Source organism: Chelonoidis abingdonii, chromosome 1 (assembly GCF_003597395.2).
Source record: "Chelonoidis abingdonii isolate Lonesome George chromosome 1, CheloAbing_2.0, whole genome shotgun sequence".
Classification (NCBI taxonomy): domain Eukaryota; kingdom Metazoa; phylum Chordata; order Testudines; family Testudinidae; genus Chelonoidis; species Chelonoidis abingdonii.
This window is the reverse complement of record NC_133769.1, coordinates 328,125,974-328,149,589: the sequence shown is the minus strand read 5'-3', so window position 1 is coordinate 328,149,589 and position 23,616 is coordinate 328,125,974. Positions and strand designations below refer to the sequence as shown.

General features: G+C 42.0%; 1 protein-coding gene across 6 annotated transcripts in view; it reads right to left on the bottom strand.

Moving 5' to 3' along the window:
- LNX2 (ligand of numb-protein X 2) overlaps window positions 1–22,333 on the bottom strand; it is a 96,117-nt gene extending 73,784 nt beyond the window's left edge. For 4 of the 6 annotated variants that reach the window (XM_075061653.1, XM_032765288.2, XM_032765296.2 and 1 more), the window contains exon 1: window positions 22,138–22,333. The gene's annotated coding sequence lies outside the window, so the exon portion shown is untranslated. Of the gene's footprint in view, window positions 1–19,528; window positions 19,580–22,137 lie in introns of all 6 variants that reach the window. The other 2 variants (XM_032765292.2, XM_032765293.2) reach the window with 1 other exon arrangement.
- Between the last annotated feature and the right edge of the window lie 1,283 nt (window positions 22,334–23,616).

The following is a 23,616-nucleotide window of genomic DNA, read 5'->3' as shown; positions in this document are numbered from 1 at the left end:
GGAACAGGGCTAACAGGGGCCTGGCTGGTTTCTCCTAGCCAGCACCCTGTTACACTGAGCAAGTGCAGAATGGTGGTAGAATGTGCATTTGGATGTTTTAAAGCTCACTGGTGTTGTTTGATGACTAGGTTAGACCTGAGCGAAACCAACATTCCCATTGTTATTGCTGCTTGCTGTGTGCTCCACAGTCTCTGTGAGAGTAAGAGGGAGACGTTTATGGCAGGGTGGGAGGTTGAGGCAAATTGCCTGGTGGCCGATCACAGCTTGCAAAGGAGAGAAAGTCATTATTGTTTTAAAACCATGCATTCTTTATTCATTGATTTTAAAAAAATGGGAGATCCCGCCTCCCTCACCCTTGAGAGTTAAGGACAAGGCCACATTGCTTATTATAGCCACCCTACAAATCAAAACTTATTGAATGGCAGCCTTCTGTTGCTTGGGCAATCCTCTGGAGTGGATTGGCTGGGTGCCCGGAGCCTCCTCACCCCCGCATTCTTGGGCGTCTGGGTGAGGCGGATGTGGAACTTGGGGAGGAGGGCAGGCGGTTATACAGGGGCTGCAGCAGCGGCCTGTGCTCTTGCTGCCTTTCCTGCAGCAGCTCCACCAAACTCCAGAGCATGTTTGTTTTTTCCCCCATTAGCCTGAGCATCGCATCCTGCCTCCTCTCCTCACACTCACTTAATTCTTTCCTGGACTCTGCCACTGTTTGCCTCCATGCATTAAGCTGTGCTCTATCAGTGCGGGAAGACTGAATGAGCTCAGAAAACATGTCATCACAAGTGAGGCTTTTTTCACCTTCTAATCTGTGATGACCTCTGGGATGGAGATGATGGGGGAGCATAGAAACAGTTGCACCTGAGGGAGGGAAAAAAGGGAGAGTAGAATTTAAGAAGATACATTTCAGAGAACAAAAGGGAGACTCTTTCACAGTGAATCAAGCAATTCACAGCAGAGAGCGCATGTGCTTAAGTTACAAGGTCTCATTTTGTCTTTTATATTGAGTGCCTGCCGGTATGGTGTGAGACATCACACATGGCTGGGCAACAGTATTCGGTTTCCAGGCAGCCATGGTGAGCCAAAGGGTACGCGGGGTTGGCTTGTTCTGCCTTCATAACATATAGGAATGCTTTCAAATGGAGGCGCTCTCCTTTCCCATAGCAAGCAATGCCTGTTGAATTGACCATTTAAAAGGACGGGCTGCATTTTTTTGGTGGACGTGAAGCACAGAGATTGCTGGGATGTGAAGCGATGCATCACGGGGCATTGGGACAGAAACCAGAATGACCCGCCCCCTCTGCCCCCTTCCCACAACGCCAGAATGGGAAGAGGTGCTCTGTGGGATAGCTGCCCATAATGCATCAATTCCAACACCGCTGCAAATGCGGCCACACTGCAGCGCTGGTAGCTGTCAGTGCGGCCACAGTGCATCGCTTTCCCTACACAGCTGTATGAAGACAGGTTTAACTCCCAGTGCTGTACAGCTGCAAGTGTAGCCAAACCCCCAGACACCTTGTCTACCTGGGAGCTCTTCTGATCTTCCAGCTGTTCAACCAGCCCATTCATCCCATAAGCATTCCAGGAGGGAGGGGTGGGGGAAAGCCACTTCACAGGTATTCAAAGAGGGAGAGGAGATGGGGGTGGGGAGGGTTATACAGAGCATACAGATCACTGCTGCTCGTACAACAATAATCCACAGAAATTCTTCACTAAATCAATTCCAGAAAGCTTTTAGCTAATACTTCTAATGGCCAGAGATGGGGTACTAGACGGGGAGGGCTCTGAGTTACTACACAGCACTCTTTCCCAAGTATCTAGCTGGTGGGTCTCACCCACACATCCAGGGTCTAACTGGTCACCATATTGGGATTGAGAAGGGGGTTACCTTCCTCTGTAGTGTGGGGTACGGCTCAGTTGCTGGTTTGAACTATAGTAAATTGTGGATTCCTTTTAACTTGGAAGTCTCTAAATCAAGATTTAAGGACTTCAGTAATTCAGCCAGAAGTTACGGGTCTAGTACAGGAATGGATGTGAGGTTCTGTTACTTGCAATGTGCAGGAGGTCAGATTAGATTATCATGATTAGGGCCCTACCAAATTCATAGCCATGAAAAACGCATCATGAACTCTGAAATCCGCTCTGCTTCTGTGAAATCTCTCATCTTTTATGTGCTTTTACCCTATGCTATACAGATTTTACGGGGGAGACCAGCATTTCTCAAACTGGGGATCCTGACCAAAAAGGGAATTGCAAGGGAGTCACAAGGTTATTTCAGGGGTGTGTGTTATTGCTACCCTTACTTCTGCGCTGCCTTCAAAGCTGGGCGGCTGCTGACCTAGGGCCCAGCTCTGAAGGCAGGAGCACAGAAGGAAGGGTGGCAATACCATACCATGCCACCCTTACTTCTGTGCTGCTGCTGGCGGCATCTCTGCCTTCAGAGCTGGGCTCCTGGCCAGCAGCCATTACTCTCTGGCTGCCCAGCTCTGAAGGTACCGCCGCCATCAGCAGCAATGCAGAAGTAAGGGTGGCAGTATCACAACCCCCCTACAATAACCTTGCAACCCCACATTCCACAACTCCTTTTTGGGTCAGGACCTGTACAATTACAACATTGTGAAATTACTGGTGGTGACTCTCCTTGTATCTAGTTGCTTGCCTGTATTAAAATAAACTAAAAATAGATAGTTTACTAATATGGACAATTGCTACAGTTGCCATTGGTCTGCTGTGTGATCGTGAAAGGGAAGGAAGTGTCCAAGAAAACATTTTTATTAAGATGTAGTCCATATTACAGACATTAAGAACCCCTAGGCCACCAGGTAATGGCCATTCAAAAATGTCTCTTGTCAAAATAAGGAAGCAACCTATTTTTCCCCAGGTGGTTCCTGGCACTATGGGTCCAACTGTGCGGTCAGTGAAATCAGTTGGCACTTTACTAGCCACTTTACAGGGGAAGGCTATATTATATTAGGCTATAATATAATATAAAATATAATATAATATAATAGGGAACCCTATATCATATATTTTAAATAATGTAAAATGCACCAGATATTATAATCCATAGGCACAAGAATAAATCATTCACACAAAAATTGGTGAATGGCAAAATGTCGACTGTACTGTTGAAAGAGAAGTACAGTTAAAAATCCATTTTATAACAACATCTTAACATTCACTTATGCTAAAATTTAACTCAAGAAAATTTATTTTTCAGAGTTACAAAGAATCCCCTGCACTGATGTGCATTCAAAATTAATTATATAAAAAACTCCTTAGTAGTGAAAAAAACCTATATATTTGGAATCTCTCCCCCCATTTGTATTCAGGTTTATGCTTTATTAAAGTTTAGTATATTAGCACACTGCATGACTACATTTCTTTAAAAAAAAAAAAATCAATTCAAGAAGATATCTTTCCTTCTCAAAATTAATTTGCAGTTTAACTGGCCTGGCTGTTCCTCCCTGTCACAAAAATCACATAGTGGCATGACCTCAAAGCTCAGATCACTTCGTTTTCATTATCATCACAAGCAACCTAAGAAATGTTGCCATCAATAGTTAATTCACATGAAGCTGCATTCCTATGGCATGTTTTGTGCCTAGCAATCAATTCATAACACAATCTAGTGTTTAAAATTCAGTTTATTCTTCAATTACTCTGCTAAGTTGACTCTAATTTATTACATTTTCTGGTACATTTGATTTTGGATATTATGACATCTTGGTTCATGCCACTAGAGAAGACACAAAAGCCGGGATGCCTGAGGACAGATGAGAGTAAAATATCAACAGCCTGGAGAAATCAAGAATATCGCTGTCTGTTTCTGTTCCTATATAGGTCTTTTCAACATTAACGCTAAAAATATCAACATTTCTTCACTACAGAAATTACCATACAGCCATACCCTTGAAGGCCATTAAGAAGCTGCATCTGATGCAGAATGTGCCAGCTCAGCCACTTAATAGGGAGTACATTTGACCGTAAGCTTTTTGAGGCAGTGCAAAGGAGAATGGGAATCCCAGGGTCTTTAAGCATTACTGTAATACAAATAATAAATAAAACCACCATCACAAGGGCTCATACAGTCTGCATTGGCTTCCTATATGCTTCTGGGTCCAAAGCAAGGTATTAACATTGACTTTTAAAGCCTTACATGGTTTAGGACCTAGCTACCTGACACAATCCCTCTTCTCCAGCACCTCTGCACTGCAACAGCTGAGCTGGAAATCCCCACAGTGTGTTTTTTGTTGCTATTGGCAGTGTTTTCGGCAGAGGGCTTCAACTCTGGACTAGACTTCCCCCATGGGCTTGAAAATTAAGTACATTAACCTTCAGGCACAGCACCAAACCCATCTGTTTACTCCGGCTTTTGCCAGAAAAGCAGGATATTGTTACTTCAACATGTCATTAGAAGAGATGTCTAATTTGCTTCTTTGTTATATTATGTTTTGTATTATTATTTTTTTAATATGGAGAAACACCTATCTCATAGAACTGGAAGGGACCTTGAAAGCTCATTGAGTCCAGTGCCCTGCCTTCACAACATAACCAAGTACTGTCCCTGACAGATTTTTGCCCCAGATCCCTAAATGGTCCCCTCAAGGACTGAACTCACAACCCTGGGTTTAGAAGGCCAATGCTCAAACCACTGAGCTATCCCCATCTGCTGCCATCTAATCCTACAGTGCAAGCAGTACTGAAAATTCAGAGTTCAAAACTTGCTGAAGGAACCTCATGGGAGGGGGGTTGTTATAGCTGGACATAAGGTAAAAACATTCAGTTAACTGCAAAAATTTGATCATTAATTCTCCTGGTACTTATTGCAGGAGTCCAGTTGTCAACCCCAGTATACTAACTAAATTCTTATTAAGTTGATTACATTCTGCCAACTTAAATTCTTCCCTAAAGTTTCAACAGGCTACAGTATTCTTTGCTATTTCCTATTCTGAACTCTTTGTGAGCTGCTGCATCCCTCCCCAGACATGTCTGCATTTCAGTTGTGGAAGTGCTCAGTCCTGGTGCACCCTAGCTCTTGTGACTGCAGTATGTCAGAGATGCATAATTTATTTATGCTGAACAGCTCTGCAGAAGGAACATCAGAAACACTGAGGAATCATCTCCTGTACCTCTCATATCCCAGAAGGAACCACCTTCAACAAGAAATCACCACATATTCCCAAACACTGGAAAGAAAATAAAATCCAGAAACCTACCTGGAGATCATGCAAGCAACCAGAACAACTATCAAAAAAACTTGATGACAGCCATCCAACAAAAACAAAAAATGGAACCAACTACAACTCCACAACGCACAGAACGCTACTTCCAAAAGAAACCATGATACCAGGGTGCACTACATGGACACTACATGATACCTCAACAGCATCAACTTATCAAAACTACCCCTAAGTGGAGCTGAATTATCTGTACTCACCAAGGAACCAAACTTCTGCCCTGTCACAGAACCTGACATCATACTGACATTTGGAGAACTAGAAGAATTATTTCTCAGACTCAAAGAATTCTTTCACAACAAAGATGACATCAACTACAACTACCACGTCCCCACTAACAGTCATAAGAAAAAATGAATCATCTGACTGGACATCCCACAGTGCACAAAACCACACACTTGATCATTACAATGATTGCTTCAGGAAAAAAAAAAAAAATTGACTGTGAAATCCTTAACAAACATCACATCCACCACAATCTCTCTACTACCAAGAAGACAGCTATACAGTCCCTGAAATCCAAGCACCAGATAGCAACCAAACCAACAGACAAACAGGGATCCATCTTGATCTTCAACCATGATGCCTACGTCAAACAAGGCCAACTGACAATTCTCCAACACCATATACTATAAAGAATTCAAAGACGACACCACCCCACAACACAATTCACCCAAGAATTTAAGGATATTATCAAATTCTTTCCCAGACAACTCCAAAATAAACTCTATAAACTCATCCACCACCAACCTGCCCAAGGGACATTTTACGTGCTTCCCAAGATACACAAACAAGCGAGCCCAGACACACTCATCAAAGCTGGCCATGGCATCCTCATTAAAGGAATATTGGGAATCATAGCAACCATCCCCAAACCACTCACCACACCACACAGCTTCCTCCAGGACACAACTGACTTCCTCCAGAAACTCAGCAACATTAACCACCTCCCTCAGAGCACTATCTTTGCCACCTTCGATGTCATCTCCCATACACCAACATCCCTTCTAATGATGACATTGTTGCCTGCCTCAGAGATCTACAAGACAGAAGACTGCACACAGATATCCATCCCAAACTTATCACCAAATTCATCCACTTCCTCCTCACCCATAACTACTTTATGCTCAACAACAAACACTTTGTCCTAACCATGGGAACACTGATGAGCACTATGATGGCTCCCTAAAAATGCCTCTTCTTGGGCCGCCTCAAGGAAGAATTAGTGGACAAATGCAACACGGAACCAATGATATATCTGAGTTACATGGATATTTTCATTCTCTGGACAGATGACCTAAACTCCCTCAAATTTTCAACTTCAACAACCACCATGCACCCAGCAAACTCTCTCTGGAACACTCCCATACCAGCATCAACTTCCTGGACCATGATCAGCTTCAATAATGGAAACCTACAAATAACTATATACAAGAAACTGCCAGATCACCACATTTACCTTCACAGATCCAGTAACCGCCGCAAACACAGCCAAAAAAACCCCCTGTTACCTAAGGCCCGGGATTCAGACACCACAGAATCCACTCCAAGGAGAAAGTCCAGGATATACACCTTAACACACTTAAAACTGCCTTAATCAAATAAGGACATTCCACCAGAGAAGTAGATTGCATCATGTACCAGGCCACCCAAATAACCTGATTGAATCAGATTCAATATGGTGTGACAAAGTTCCTTCTCTACCTTGATGGGTCCTGTGCTTATTGGCAGATTTGCTCACCTCAGTGATCTTCCCCTCTTGTCGAACCCACAGTCTGGGTCAGCTCCTCCTGTGTCTGATCAGGAGTTGGGAGGTTTGGGGAGAACCCGGGCCCGCCCTCTACTCCAGGTTCCAGCCCAGGGCCCTGTGGATTGCAGCTGTCTATAGTGCCTCCTGTAACAGCTGCATGACAGCTACAACTCCCTGGGCTACTTCCCCATGGCCTCCTCCAAACACTTTATTTAGCCTCACCACAGGACCTTCCTCCTGGTGTCTGATAATGCTTGATTGTCTGATAATTCCTCAATCCTCCAGTAGCACATCCTCTCAGTCTCAGCTCCTTGAGCCTCTTGCTCCCAGCTCCTCACACGCACACCTTATTGACTAACTGGGAGACTTTTAACTAGTTCCAGCCAGCAGCCCTTGATTGACTTCAGGTGTTCCAATCAATGTAGCTATCTCCACTGCCTTCTAGAAAAATCTTAATTGGCCCCAGGTGTCTTGATTAACCTGGAGCAACTGCCATTTGGTTACCATGGTACCAGGGATTTGTTTAGCCTGGGGCTAACATACCTGTTCCTCAATACTTTACTGTAGCCATCTGGCCTTGCCCCATCACAATGAAAAAAACAAAACACCCTCCAACTGCACACCCCTAGTTGTGATACACCATTCTACACCGGAAGCCATATGGGGTATCTTTAAACAATTACAACCCATACTTGATAGGGACCACATCCTGAAAGAATTCTTTCCTGAACCTTCCGGTCTTCAAACAACCCTTCAACTTCTCCAAGTTCATCATCAGAAGCAAGCACCCCACAAACCAGGCCACACCACAACACACCTTTCAAGGTCCATGACTCCTACACATGCCTATCAAAACACATAGTGTACCTTATCCACTGCACTAACTGCCCAAACAACAACTATGTATATGAAACCAGACAATCAGTATGTTCTTGAATGAATTTACAGGAAAAAAATGATTCAAGACAAAAACCTGTGGGTGAACACTTTTCACAAAACGATCATTCCACGTCTGAACCCGCAGTCCTCATCCTCAAAGGAAACCTGCACAATGCCTTCAAAAGACGAGCCTGGGAACTTCAACTTATAATTTTGTTAAACACTAAAAATCACGGACTCAATAAAGACACTGGATTGATGGCTCACTACAACAATCTATAACCCACAAACCCTTCCCTGTCTTATGACCACAGAGGTATTAAGTGCCCACTTCACCTTGAAAAGTCTCTTACAACATGGGTTAACTCCTTGTGCTAAACAATCTGTTCTACCCTGTCTTTAGCTGTGACACTCTGAGTACCTTTTCCAGACCTGAAGAAGAGCTCTGTGTAAGCTCGAAAGCTTATCTCTTTCACCAACAAAAGATGGTTCAATAAAGGATATTACCTCATTCGCCTTGGCTCTCTAATATCCTGGGATCAACATAGCCACAACACCACTGCATGGAACATAATGTTACTCCACAAGTGTGAAGACAATAGTTAAGTCGACGTTTACTATGACAACTTATGTCAGCTTGCATCATGACACTTTGGTCAGGTTGGGGCATTTTCCATAGCATGCAACAGAGGCTGACAATGTGCACCCAGAAGAGCAGGATTTATGTATAAAAGATTTAATAAACTACTAAATCTCCCTGTAAACAATGGTAATGGTATTAACAGTTACAGTTGTTCCACAATACATCATTCATGCCGGAAAAAACATTTGGGGGAAAAAGAAGGAAGTGTTTAAAGTTAAAAGCTTGGTTTAAAATATTTTTCTCTAACAGAAACCATAACTAATCAACGTTAGATACTAATCCTCTTCCAATCTATTTGTTAAAGCAGAGCCATTTTTTTTTTCCATTCTCAGATTTAAAAAACACACTTAAACCAGAAACTTCTGGAGTTTTTAAGATTTGCAGAAATAAGGTATTGCCCTTTTATTTCAAATATTGGAAAGCTGACTAACTTTCGAATAGGAAACTTGAAAGGCAAACATTCATCCCCTATTAATGCAACCTACAAAGTACTGTTTGTTCCTTAAAAGGGTTACAGCTTAACATCTGAACTCTAAAAAAATTCAGCAAAAAGTTATACTGAAATATTAAACTCTCCTTTAACAAAAGAGAAGTCTACATAAGTGTTTGCGAAGTGTTTGAATAATTGCACTTTATAGTTCGTCATACTGTATTTCTGAAGATTTGAAAACTGAAACACATTAATACAATTAAAATATTATGGACTCAGGGTAATACAGACATATTAATTGAATTATATTAATTTTCAAATCTATTTAATGTTTTCTATATTTTACCGATGCAAACAAATACACAGAAACCATATGGAGTATTCTACTCAACTACATTTTATGTAACAGATGTTATGGCAACACAGTAACTGAGTATCTTGTATAAATAACCTCTTTGACGGGGATATGGATCACACAGCTTTCATATTTTACGCAATACAGCAATCAAACTTCTTATTACTATGAAAAGTTACTGGTAGCACTAGAAGATTAAAGATATTCCTGAAGATAAACAAGTGCAGGTAAAAGCAATAAGTTAATGAGCAGTGAGTTTGTCAAAAGTATTTTGTATCAACTTTCTGTAAAATATGTACAATAAAGTTAACTACACACAAAAACCTTAAAATTAGAAATGACAAATTCTTCATGAATTAAAGAATGTGGAAATTTGACTTGATCTAATAAAAAAAATGAACTAGAACCACACACAAACTTAAAAGATAATTCAGAGACGCTTTCCATTAGTGAGTCGATATAACTGACCCCAAATAAAAAAGGTCCTGAATTGAGCCCAGAACAGGAAAGAGATTGAAACTTGGCTGATAAAACAATCCTGAGTTCCTTCCTTCCTTCTCTTTTGAAATTAGAAGTGATGATCCAAATGTTTACACAAACTCTGTTTGTAAAGGAAGTTGTGTTACAGAGCATTGTAGCAAAATGACAAAAACAAAACAATTCAACAGAAAAACAGGACAATTTAATTCAGAACGGTATCTGTTTTTAGAAAACATGCACTCCTGTCAGAATGGCATACCAGTCATGTTTTGGCACATTTGGATTGGCCTGGTTTATCTGTAAGAGCCAGAAGTCAGATCCCTCTTGTATGGTGATTGCAGCTTTCTCCGCAGACTTTGTAGTTTCATTTTTTTCTACACCTTGTCTGAAATGTATAAACCATAATGATTGTATAGTCCTTGCATAACACCAAACTCTGCTTCTGTCCAAAAGACTAGGCAGTGCATCAGAATCCTATCTTCTCGGTAATTCACAGCTGAAAACAGAGGTTGTTACAACCCTGGCTGAGCTTGTTGATAGTCACTAGGTTAATGGACTGGACCAGAACCACAGCTCTTATGTGCTTTGAAGCCTACTGTCTGGACATAGCTTAGATTCACTATATTTAAGTTTGGCCTTTCAGGCACACTCCTGGGTACCACTCACATGCTGGTACCAATGTGGGATGTGGAACCAAGCAGTCCAGCTGCCCTAGGTCTCAAGACCAGTGCTTCAAGGTGGGAAGGTCTCAGAGCTCAAGCCTAAATGTTTCACCACAATTAAACAGCCCCATAGCCCAAGCCCCACGAGCCTGAGTCAGCAGGCATGGGCAGCCATGTGTTTTTAACTGCAGTGTAGACATACCCATGGAGTTCTCAGAGATAACTGCTAAAATTTACAAGATCACTTCAACTAGTTCCTTAAGTATCCTATGGAGACGTACTTGTACTCATCCTTAGCAATCTGTCCATGTTTCCACTTTTTGTAGGATTCCTTTTTTAACTTCAGGTCATTAAAGAGCTCATGATGGATACCATGACAACATCAAACAATATTTTGAAACATCCTACCAATAATACATCTGACACTAATTTACAAGATTTATAACAGTGAAAAAACCTGCATCTATTCTAATGGTTTTGTAACAACTGAAAACTGATGGATGTCAGACTTCACCTGAAACTTTCTCATTGCATATCAGCTTCAGGATGGTATGGCACTTTGTAGCAAATATTACTGGCCTTGACATTTTTCAGATAGTTCCACTCTTTATCAGAGCTATGCTTTTCTGGCACATATAGCTTGATGCAGAAGAAACTACAGTGCACAGCTTCATTTCACCCTCTCGTAATCCAAGATTTTTGCACCACTATCTGCTTCAGTGATCATTTTCCCATAGGTTCTCTTTTTCTGCTTACATGGCAAGACATCTTAGGTCAAATACATAGACAAGCTATGCCACGGATTCTCCCTTTCACGGCTACTGTATCACCTGTTTTACTTCAGTGGAAAGCTTCCCCCATACCCACCCCCATACCAAGTAGAAGAATCAGATCTGATAAGTCACCAGTTATGAGCCAAAATATATTTCAAAGTGAAAAAACTGTAGAATCACAGTAAGATTTATGCAGTACTGTACCTACGAGTGTACATGTGGACTAAGTGCAGTACATGGGGCAAAAATTTAATTTACCCTGTGTTCATTTCCATTTAAAAGCAGAACATAAACCTGAATATTTGATTGCATCTGATGTGTAAGAGATGCACATACTGAGACAATGTAAAAATATCAGGTGCTTCCATTGCAATTAGTTTTGCCAGACTAAATAAATTAGTAAACAAACCTTTTCTCTTTGTATTAGTGAGGCTAACACAAAGAAGTTCAGTTCTTCAGTTTATTCAAATAGTTTTATTTATATAGTGTTTTCCACTATACAAAAGAACCATATGTAGAACAGTTGAGGGTCAATAGTTATAAAAATAAAGATTTAATATGCAATCTCTTTAGTCATATATAAAGTCTCAGCAACTTGAGGAGAAAAAGTGTCTTGCAAAATGAGTATGATGGGAAATATCTATTAAGTAGTGGTAAGACTGTGATATACCAGGGTATAATCCATACTAATCAGTAGCTGTGTCACCCCTGTCCTGTAACCTGAGGTTCCCTTTACAATGCCTTGCTGTAGCAGCTTCCAACCAGGACTGCTCACAGCATCCAGCACATAAGTCACTCCCACCTGCCTGTGAGTGTTGCAGCCAAACAGTCACGCCATGCCTCCTGTCAGCCTTAAAGATTAAAACAGGGTGACCCCAACACACTCCCAGTCTCAGATTCCCGTCCACCCCTTGAAACATATGTACTGTATTGCCTAGACCTCACGTGGATAGTGCAAATGTATCATGTCCGTTACTCCTTTAAAGGAATAATATACACACAATTTGTTACCATAAATAAAGTTACCCAGACACTTCAACTTGAACACAACAGATTAGATAATACAATAAAACAAATGTATTAACTACAAAGAGAAAAATTTTAAGTGAATACAAGTACTGAGGCATAAAAGTCAGAAATAGCAACAAGAAAAATAAAGATAAAATGCTCACTGGTGCCTAGCGAACTAGTTTATAGATTCAAAGCAAAGTTTTATCATCACATGCTTTCAGCAGTCTTATTGAACAAACTCTTTAGGTGAGGACTCCTGCCCCAGAGTCCAATGGCTGCTTCCTTTGTCTCTTCTAGTACAGTGAATGTGATGGGGGGGAGGTGTATGCCCCTGCTTTTTATCGTTTCAGTCCCCCTCTTGAAAAACATTTCCAGCTGGGAGCAACGTGACAGGCTGTCTGTGTGAAAGGAAGGAAACACCATGCTGTTTCTGTGCTAAGATGTAGATTTTTGCCCCTGCCCCCTTTCCTGTCAAAGAATGGCCATTTAGCAGGTAATGGTCCATCAGCCTTGTTTACATCTGGCTGAGGCATCATCTTACCCTTTGTCTCTGAGGAACTGGTTTGGGCACTCGCCAGATTTATCTAGAAAACATACTTTTAGTCAGTTTATGTTTATAACTTCACATATAATGATGCTATGTGCATTTTGCCATGGTATTACTGAGCAGCAAATTATAAGTTTTCACATAACATACAAAGATTATTACAATAATGTGTAGGGTGTTAACACAGGGTAATATTCTGTCAGAGAGGGTATGTCTACAGAGCAAAGAAAAACCTGCAGCAGGCCCATGCCAGTCAAATTGGGCTCATGGGGCTGTTTCATTGCTGTGTAGACTTCTGGGTTTGGGTCCCAGAGCTCCAGCTTCAGTCCTAACCCGGAAGTCTACACAGCAATGAACAGACCCGCTTCCCAAGCCCTGCGAGCCCAAGTCGGCTGGCATGAGCCACATGTGGGCTTTTCGCTGCTGTGGAAACATACCAAAAAAGGACAGGGAAGAGAGGGGAGTAGATAAATATCCATTAAATTCAAAATGAACATAAAGAACCAGCCGCACAAGTTCTCATATTTCAACAGCTGTTACTTTGATTTTTCTCCAACTGAGTAGGAAAAACCTAACACGGTCCCTACTTATGTGAGAGTGATATACTGTAGATTCTCAGTGCACTATCCATAGGTTTGGAAGGATTAGTTCTTTTTATTGGTGTCTGTCAGTAAACATTGATTTAGCCATCCACACATATACCAACAGAAAAATATTTCCATCAGTGAAACAGAAATTTACAGATAGGCAAAAATAAAAGGAATTCTGCTTGAGAACTTATTAGTTTGATTTGAGGATATTTACTTTGACATGTGATGTGGACATAATATTTTAACAATTATAAAGCCTTAGCTTTTTGAAACTCAGTGTCTACTGTGATTAGTATTGACTGATCCCCCCATAATTTCCTGCAACTGTGAAAATTTAAATTGATAAATAAATTAAGAAAATACTTTAAAATAAACATTGATATGATCTGTTGAAATTATTTTTTAAAAAAGTTAGTTTTGCCAAGCCTGACTATCCATAGTCATGTACAGTTACCCACAGCCCATACATCCTCCTTGAAATCTGATTTACTGTATAACCTACCACTACAGATCAGTCACCTTTAAGAATCTATTCCTTGGCTGTGAAAGTCACTATCTGGTATGTTATTTGGAAAAAAATATCAAAATACAAAAGGGTTTTTAAAAGTATTGTTCTGCACACCAAGTGAAATAAGCGACAAGAACCACCTGCCCTGGATTCAAAACATACTTGAACTGCTTGACTGAGAAATAGTCAGTATGTCTACAGTGCAATTAAAAATGCACAGCTGGCCCGTGTCAGCTGACTACAGCTAAGAGACTCAGGCTAAGAGGCTATTTAACTGCAGTATAGCCGTTCGGGATTGGGCTAGAGCCCAAGCTCTGGGACCCTGCAGGGTGAGAGGGTCCCAGAGCTCGGGCTGCAGACCAAGCACAAATGTCTACACTGTAGTCAAACAGCCCCTTAGCCCATGTCACCTGGCATAGGCTAGCCACGGGTATCTAACTGCGTAGACATAACCAGAGAGAACTTACTTTGGAACAAGAAAATGGCAATTACTTGGGGTTGGCAGCTAAAGCATGACCAGAACAAAATATACCTACAGATGTTAGATAACAATATTTCACTTACAGATCAAAAAAATTCTCCATGCATTTCATCTTTCAAAGTAACTACAGTTTTGCCTTTATTTACATCTACCTCTATTGCTTAGGAAAGCTCTGCGGCTACATATGCACCTCAATGCCACCTGATAATTTAGTGTTCACACTCATTCTTAAATAGCAAAGAAAACTACAAAAGATAGAATTTGGAGACTTTTGACTGCAGCAGTCTTCTGCCATAAGATTTAAGGGGGATATTGTTCATAACAAAGGGCTCTGGGGTTGCGTATCCCGCATTCAAGTGGAAGCAGCGTGTTCTACATACATTAGTACAGAAGCAACCAGAGCAACACCAAAAGAGGTTGCAAAAATGGAAGAGATAAGGAATACTGACTTGAACCTCATTGCAGTTACTGATCAAGCAGTAAAAAGAGATGAATAATACAGACTTCCTGACATAATTTCCATTGGACCTGTGAAAGATCTTGGAAGATAGTGCACTACAGTTTCATATTCTCACAGCTATCACTAGAAGAGTTAGCAAAACTGTAAGATATTTCAATAATACTTATATGCTCTCAAAGAAATATTTCTCTCTGTGCTTTGATGCACAGCTGTGGGGAACACCAATCATTTTTCCCCAACAGCTACACAAAAAAGAATATTTGACAGAACTACACCGCCCCAGACAGGAAAAATTGAAAGTTATCCCTTATCTTTCTGCAACTATTTTGTTCTCCTCGCTTCCTGCACACACTTCTTTTCAGTTGTGTTTTAATCCAATACATATATTGGTAGGTATAAGTACATTATAAGCATCACATTTTCTTAACGTCCTTTTTATTTTCTGATATTTGCCACTGTTTGTACCTAAGATTTAAGACCTTTTAAAAATGGTATCTAATTATGAAATGAATATGTGCCTCACTAGTCACCATGATTTTTGCACCACAGTCAATAGTTCTTACATAAATATTTGTCTACTCTATCTATCATTAGTTAAATGTTCCCAAACCTCTGCAATGAAATATAATTTCTTTCCTCTCTAAAGGAATGGGTGGAGGGGGAAACAGTTAATTGTCTCTCTCTCCATCCCAAATTAAGCCATCTTCATCCACTAGACAACAAATATCAAATGTGCAAATAGGAGGATGGATATCCTCTCACTTATGTTAGCCTGTTTCCTGACCTAAAGCATTTCCAGCTTCCCATCTAAACAGGATACCGTGACTTAGTTATCGTCACAATTTCTGTTCTCTGAATTGGGCACTTATTTTTAAACTGCATCCTGAAGAATACATTTGCCGTGCAAATTTGGGATGTTGACCTAGGGATTAAGAATATAATTTAAATAAAAGATCTATCAGAGTGATTTCAACCCTGGAGTTCTAAAAGGCTTTCACTCTTCTTTTTAAGTGAAGGGGGGAAAGATGGTTGAAGGCAGATGGCACATGGGAGGAGATGGGGGGGAGCATTTCTCAGGCTGCCTCTTGCCGGGATGCCCAGCAGCAAGGAGGCAGCAGCTCCCTCTGGCAGCGGCACTCACCATGTATCTGTACAGCATGGGGAGGGAGAAAGCAGCAGGGTGGTTGGCTGAAGGCTGAGCAACCCCTGCTACCTGGGGTTCTTTCTCCTTCCCTACTGCTAGAGTCCCAGCACTTCTTGCTGCCTGCTTTGCAGATTGCTTACTGAGGTGAGTCAGAGTGGCATTTTCGAGATTGGGAAGAGGACTGGTGACATGGTGCTCAGTGCCAGGCAGCTCAAGTGGAGCCCCATCCAGCCTAAGAGCCTCGGGGGTTAGCAAAAGAGCAGGCTGGGGGGCGGCGAGAGTGGGAAAAAGAGGATGTACCCTGCTGCTTCAATGCAATTCAGCAGCAGGGGGGTGCACTGAAACTCCAGCGGCCTTCCAACGTGCCTATCAAGGAGAAAATTTGGGAGTGTCATATTCCCCCTTCCAACAAAAAGTGACTGATAATTCTCCAACTTTTTGTTAACTGAGACGATCCAGCCCCAAGCACCATCCCACCCTGGCAACACCCACCCTGATGATGCATGGGGGACTGTGCATCCCAACTGTGTTGCCCCTTTTGTTGGTCTTATTTTGAACACTTGCTAAATTGATTGAGTATAGTTCAGGCAGTGAAGGGATACCTGCAAGCTCTGTAAGGGGCTGGGCAGCCACAAGACAGAGAGGAGAAGGATGAGGTAGTTGCTACTGTGCATTGTGTACATACATATCAAGTTTCAGGGGATGGACACAGAGGCAACATAGAAGGCAGTCACATGCTCCCACAGAACCTTTTAATTGTGCCCCCCCCCCACTATGCACAGTTATGTGTCACCTCTGGTTGAAGGGTTCTCTACTGTACATACTAATACAATATAAGTATTTTACAGTATTGGGACCATAAAATGCATACATAGACAGATTCAACTGACATTCGAGACAAACATCTGATTTGTTTTTGTTATTTAGGGTAATGGAAAGAAATAAGAAGTTTATATTTCAGAAAAAGTAGAGCCTCCAGAGATCCAAATTATGATATATAAGAACAGCAGTATCATTTCTAGCTTCATTGTATTTATTTTATTTTACTTTATTATCTGCTCTGACCTATTTCACTATGCCAAATGATAGTACAAACAAAATTTGGATAATTTTTAAGAGGCTACAGTAGATTCAGACTAGTTTCTGAACTTAATTACATTTTTATAAAAAGTGAGAATGAAACTGCTTAACAGGGGTGTTGCAAGGCTTCACTCATTAATTGTGCAAAAATTTGCTAAGTTCTTTGGATGGAAGATGTTGCAGAAATGCAAAGTATTATGTTTAGCTTGTGAGGTTTCAAAAATTAATGCCATTCCTCTGAAAGACTGCATAATTATACACATACAGCCATAACTTTTTACTGTATAATCCATAAACTATCCTACAAACATATACTTAGAACTTGGTTATGAGTGCGTTGACATTTAGAAACAAGAAAAATGCTTAGATCTTCAAAACAAATGCTTTCTTACATTCTTCTTGTACTGAACAAACATTAACTTAACTAGATCAATATGTATTTCCTTGAAGCTCATGACTTCATCTCTACTTTTTTCCCCCATCCAAAATACTAAAAAGGGCACATGAAATAAACATCTTCAGGCTTATTTATGGAATTTTATCCATTGACGCAAATGTAAATCTAAAACAATATAATGGTTTACAACATAAAAATCATATAATTAAAAAACTTTTTAAAAAATAAGAACTATGACATTTATATTATTGCAAAATATGCTGCAAATATGAAGTCAGGACATATGCAATCATACTGCCATCAATAAGACAATAATACTGCTAACAGAGCTATTGGAGCTGGCATGTCAATTGGATTCGACACACAACTACACGAACAACAGGTTTCATGAAAAATATGAAGTGTTTTGGTATTAAGCATGGATGGGTAGGTTTATTCCACCAAATTTATTCCGGTTAAGCCTTGATCCTGCAAACATTTATGCACAGGTTTAATTTCAAACATAAGAGTAGGCCCATTTGTTCCAATGAAAAAATACTTGTGTTTAAAATTAAGCCCATGAATAAGTGCTTGCAGAATTGGGACCACAAAAAGCATGCATTACAACATTATTCTTTATTGCACTATAGACACCATGACCCAACAGTTACATAATTAAATAATGACAGTTGAAAGGATTTAATTTTAATCTTTAAAAGGCAATAGACTTTCTGAACAAGTAACTATATGTCAACTATAAGGCAATTTAGAAGAATGCAAGTCAGTAATGTGATATTAACCAATTGTTATTGCAAATAAAAGTCAATACAGAGTTTTCAAATAAGAGACCAACCACTGACAGAGATTTCATGTCCTCTGTTGTCCTCTACAACTCCAACAGAGAACATTTTGTTTTTAAATGACTGCAGTTTTCTTTTTAGTTACAGCTGTTAGTACTTAATAAACAAACTACATCTTACTGATGCCTGAAATCAATTTAGATTAATCCAATAACTAATAAACACTCTCTCTTTATATGTTTCACTTTTAGTTTTAAAGTGATACTCTCAACTGAACAAAACGTAGGAGGTAAAACATTTTCAGACCAATTATTATTATAAGTGCAAGACTAAAATAAGAAAATCTATATTGTTCCAGTTTCTTGCTATGTGCATTTGATTATACATAAAATTGTCAATTTCACTCTTTCCTCTGTACTGTCGATTTCAACTACACTTCTATCTCAATATAATGCAACCCGATATAACACGAATTTGGATATAACGTGGTAAAGCAGAGCTCGGGGGGAGGAGGGGCTGCGCACTCCGGTGGATCAAAGCAACTTCGATATAACACGGTTTCACCTATAATGTGGTAAGATTTCTTGGCTCCCGAGGACAGCGTTATATCGAGGTAGAGGTGTATATGAAGATTTATTTTAAAAAAGTACAAAAACGAAATTATAAAACATATGAGTGAGCAGGGAGACTTTAGGGCTTGAAACTACTTTAACTTATCTTTTGAAGTAAATTAAATTTCACTGGGATGGTGGTGCTCCTTTACATCAGAAGCTAACAAATTTGCTTGTTGTCAGCACATAAGTACATAGATATATGCACAGATATATTTTGTTGCTGTGGTTTGACACAGATTCTTAGACTGTTCCGTGCAGGTGGACCCTTATGCCAATACCTTGAAGTTAACAAGGCTCGTGGGAGAGCAGACCCTTGGCGCCAGTGCAGCTTGCAGTACCATGGCCTATATTTTTTGTAATCAACAACAAGAACAAAAACATGGTGCTCACTTCTCTTGCAGAACTGGATCCATGGTTTATAGCTTTGTTTCCACTTTGAGGAAATTTGTTTTAATAAAGTCACAGTAGCATATGGCACTAGCATCTTTATTTTCAAAGTGGATATGGAGTTGGACACTATTTCAAGCCATTTGATGTTTCTTCCTAAGCCTCCTTGATCTGCTTTCTGATTGTATACTTAGGATAAAAATCAGCAAACCAAAAGAATTGGGAAGGGGAATAAATATCAGCCATTCAAACTGTTTATTTAATGAAATGAAGAGTTTAGCTCAGAACAGCTTCTCTTTTTAAGAAAAGGTCAAATGTACCTACGATTTTGAATTTATTTTCAGAGACTATCATCAAACATACACCAGAACTAATCTGTAACAAATGTTTTAATTTTGTACGAAGAACAAAAATAAACCCACAATATAATATAATTAAAAAAGGAATTAATTAAGCTCAGAAGTGCTTAATAGCGGATTTCTACAGATGTAAACAATCAAATAGCATGCACTAGTAACATGGTAAGGGACAGTCATATTTGCCACTGCCATATCTAAAATAATTGGTTATTCACTTAGCTGACTGAATACTACTATTTTTTTAAATAAAGAATAATTTCTAAAGTATTCCTTGGAAAAGTTGTTTAGCAGAAGACCACCCTATCTTTTACATTATTTTTCTGATAGAAAAAAAACTAGAGTTCAAAAAAGGAAAAAGCATGTGTTATTTAAAAAGTAGACATCTACGTTTAAGTTCTGAAATAGCTGCCTGCTCTACATGCTTCAGGGAAAGTTTACATATACGTCTATGGTTTTCTTTGGCAGGATTGTAAAACACACAACCGTAATCCAGTTCCGTAACAGAGGCTTGTTTACGGCTGTTCTCTCTTCCTCCAACACACTCAATAATTCAACAAAAAGAACAGGAGTACTTGTGGCACCTTAGAGACTAACAAATTTATTTCAGCATGAGCTTTCATGAGCTATACCTCACTTCTTCGGATGCAACTCCTTTTCAGACCTTAGTGTTCTTTCATAAAATTATATCAGAGTAAAATAGATGTATTTCAATATCTGACAGAATAGTCAAACCTCTGTACATAAGCTAAAGCACAAACACATTCGTTTTGGCGCATATGCAATTTAGGATTAAGTACAGTCTTTAGCACAGAACAACAGCTCAGATTTGGGAAGAGAATTGTTGTAGTTCTTGGAAGACACCTAGTGTGCAGCTCCATCCAGAAAATACCCATTTTTCTCTTTAAGTGTGTTTAGTGTCACAAGCACCAGGAAGAAACCCCATTTCTTCTCTACAGGGATGAGAAATGGCCACAGCCAGCAACAAGGGGCAAAGTAACCCCTCTTCTCTCATTACGTTTTTGCAAGCATGACATTACCTTTGCTTTTCTCTACCCTCAGAACGTGTGGGGTTTGTTGTTTTTGTTTTTTCCTCCAAAGGTAATAAGTTATTTATATTCAAATTAAAATGTGAATATATACAAAATATATATAAAAACAAAGTCAAGCTGACGGTCAACAGACAGATTTAGGCAGCCTCTACTTGCAATGCAGGATTTATCCAAATCTTCTGTCTGAAAGGTATGAAACGTAAGGGGGATTCACAATCTCCCGGTGACAGTGAAAGGAAATGCAGTATGTCAGAATTTGAAGGAGCAAAGAGGGAAATCACCACCAACATATCAAGAAACAGTAAATCTGCCGTGTTAACTACTTATGCTAAACAATCTGTTCCAGCCTGTATTTAGCTTTGACACTCTGAGTACGTTTCCCACGAAGAGCTCCGTGTAAGCTTGAAGCTTGTCTCTCTCACCAACATAAGTTGGTGCAATAAATGATATTTTCTCACCCTGCTTGTCCCCCAGTAAGAGGCAGATTCACCCACGCCACAAATCCCTAACATGGAGAAGGGACTGAGAGAAAACTATGAGGAGAAGTAGGAAAAATCAGTATCTCTCCCCACCCAGTTTTTGATCAGGTTGAGAACCAGTGGAGATCGCTGATGCTCTTATTTACACAAATATAGAACAAAACTTTGAACTAATCCAGAAGTTCTGAGCTATGCATATTATTAGCCTATATAAATACATGCCCTCATTACTTTTATCCTGGTCTTCCCTCCCTCTTCTCATTCTTATTGCTTGCCAGACTTAGTGCATGTGTTTTAGGCCCTGATCTGACCTCATTTGCATAGGCTGACCCCTGTACCCCAAGAAAAGCCTCAGTGACCTCAACAGGACACTATGTGGGGGCAGGAGTCCATCCAAGCAGATCAACTTTCAGGACTGGGACCTAAAAGCAGTAAGCTCCTTTGAGGCAAGTACTGTTTGCACAATGCCCTGCACAATGGGGCCCTAGACCTGACTAGAACCTTAGGGCTACTCCTGCAACAGCATACATAAAGAATAATGGTCTTCGAGAGAGAGGGACAGCACAATGGGGGATGGAGGAGGAGATACCATTATCAACCCCCTACTCCCATCTACTACTGAGTGGGAACTGGGAGAATCGTGCCCAGGAAGAGAAGTGAGTAATCATCATCAACATTCCCACACATCCTCCCCCAAAACACACCCTGTCCCCGTGAGAGGAGAGGATCCTCCCTCACAAACACAAGAAAGAGAACTGGGAGAGATTATTTCCATGCCTTCAGATTTCAAGCACAATCACTATTTGTGGTCCTGGGCTGAGGTTTTTACTACCCTGGTCTGATATTAGGCTAACGCAGCAGCCAGTTGACACAAGCCCACGGCGGTGGATGTCACCTCCAGCTCTGATACACTACAGAGCCCAGGAGGCACCAGCCAGCCTGCAGCCACACTGGGGGAGCGTGGCGCCCAGCGCTCCACTAGCAGCCCAGCGGCGAGGCACAGGGCGCGGCGGCACTAGGAGCGCGCAGCCTAGCAGCGAACTTACCCCGACCGGCTTGCGCCACCGCCTCGTCTGCGGCCCAGACTCAGCACGGCGCCCGGGTCCTGCTCACCCCGCGGCCGGGGGCCGGCTCCGCCTCCCGCTGTCACCGCCGAGCTCCTGGCAAGAGACGAGCGCCCAACTCCGGGCAAGGACTTCGACGTTACACCTCCCCTGGGCGGGCCACCTCCTCCCCCGGGCGGTACCGCAGCCCGAGTGACAGCGCGGCTCAGCCACTCAGCCGCCAGGCCGGGGAGAGCACCGCAGCCTATGGGAGCGGGGCCAGGGCGGGACCCGGCGATAGCGGCCAGGCGCTGGGGTGTCCTCGCCGGTCGCCTGATTTCAGCAGCACACGCGCCCTGCGGGGCAGACTGGGAAGCCGCGAGGAGAGGTTAACGGGGGAGGAAAGGGCAGGTGGGTGTGGGGGGGAGTAGGCAGTGGGGTGCGGGAGAAGCGAGCGGAGGAGCGATGGGAAGGGGATTTGAGGCGGGTCTAGCAATAGCCGGATTTAGGGAATGGGAGATACTAGGCATGAAATGAAATGAGCGAGGGAAGAGACCGAAGGAAGCAGTAGGATGAGCGCTGGATACATAAAAGGGGGGATTTTTTTTCCCTTTGCAGGCGCCCCATCCTACGTTACCAACAGAGAACTGTGACTAGCTAGTAGAGGCCGCACTGAAAACAGAAATTAGCTTTCTTCAGACTTTCACAGGTCGCTCCCGTGTGCTGAGTTACATGAAAGGTGAAGCCACAGTTGCAACCACTAGAGGGGATGAGGGTAAATAACCCTTCCCCTTTTGCACCCTGGTTACTGTCATGTTCATGTCCCCCTCAGTGCAGTTTCAGGCCGTGTGTATTTTCACCGCTGGGCCCCCTTTGCCTCCAGCTTCCCTTCCCCAGTCACTGGCACCTGAGTCATTGCAACCCCACTCACCAGCCTGCTGCCGCCGCCCGCCCTGATCAGTGGGTAACCTCTGTAGCATCACTATTATGCCAACGCTCGGGGGCGGGGAGAGGGAAAGACGCCCTTGGGATGGAGGTTTGGGGTAAATTGTTGGGGTTTCTCTCTGTAGCAGGGGAAAGGGGATGTCATGTACCCACCAAACCCCTCTGCCCCAGTGTGCAGAGAGGAAGCGCCTGAGCACACAGCAACCCCCCGCCATTCTCCAGAGGGGGAGGGAAGAGCCTATGGGCAGCGGGTGCTGGGGGGCCTCCTCCCCAACGAGGCGAATCGGGGTCGGTAAGGCCATGGGGGGGGGGGACTAGCCACCACCTCCAGCACATGGGGCAGCAGCAGGGGCTAGGGACGATGGAGCGAGGGTGGCCGGGACCCGAGTCCCCCCGAGCTCTGCCCATTCGGGCCCCGCTACAACGGGGGAAGGTAGCAGGCACTCAAGGTACGCGGCGCTCGCTTCCTCCCAGCTGCGGCTCGCCCCGCCCTTCACGGGGTCCTCACCCGCCGCTCCGCCCCTTCGCTCCTCCCTG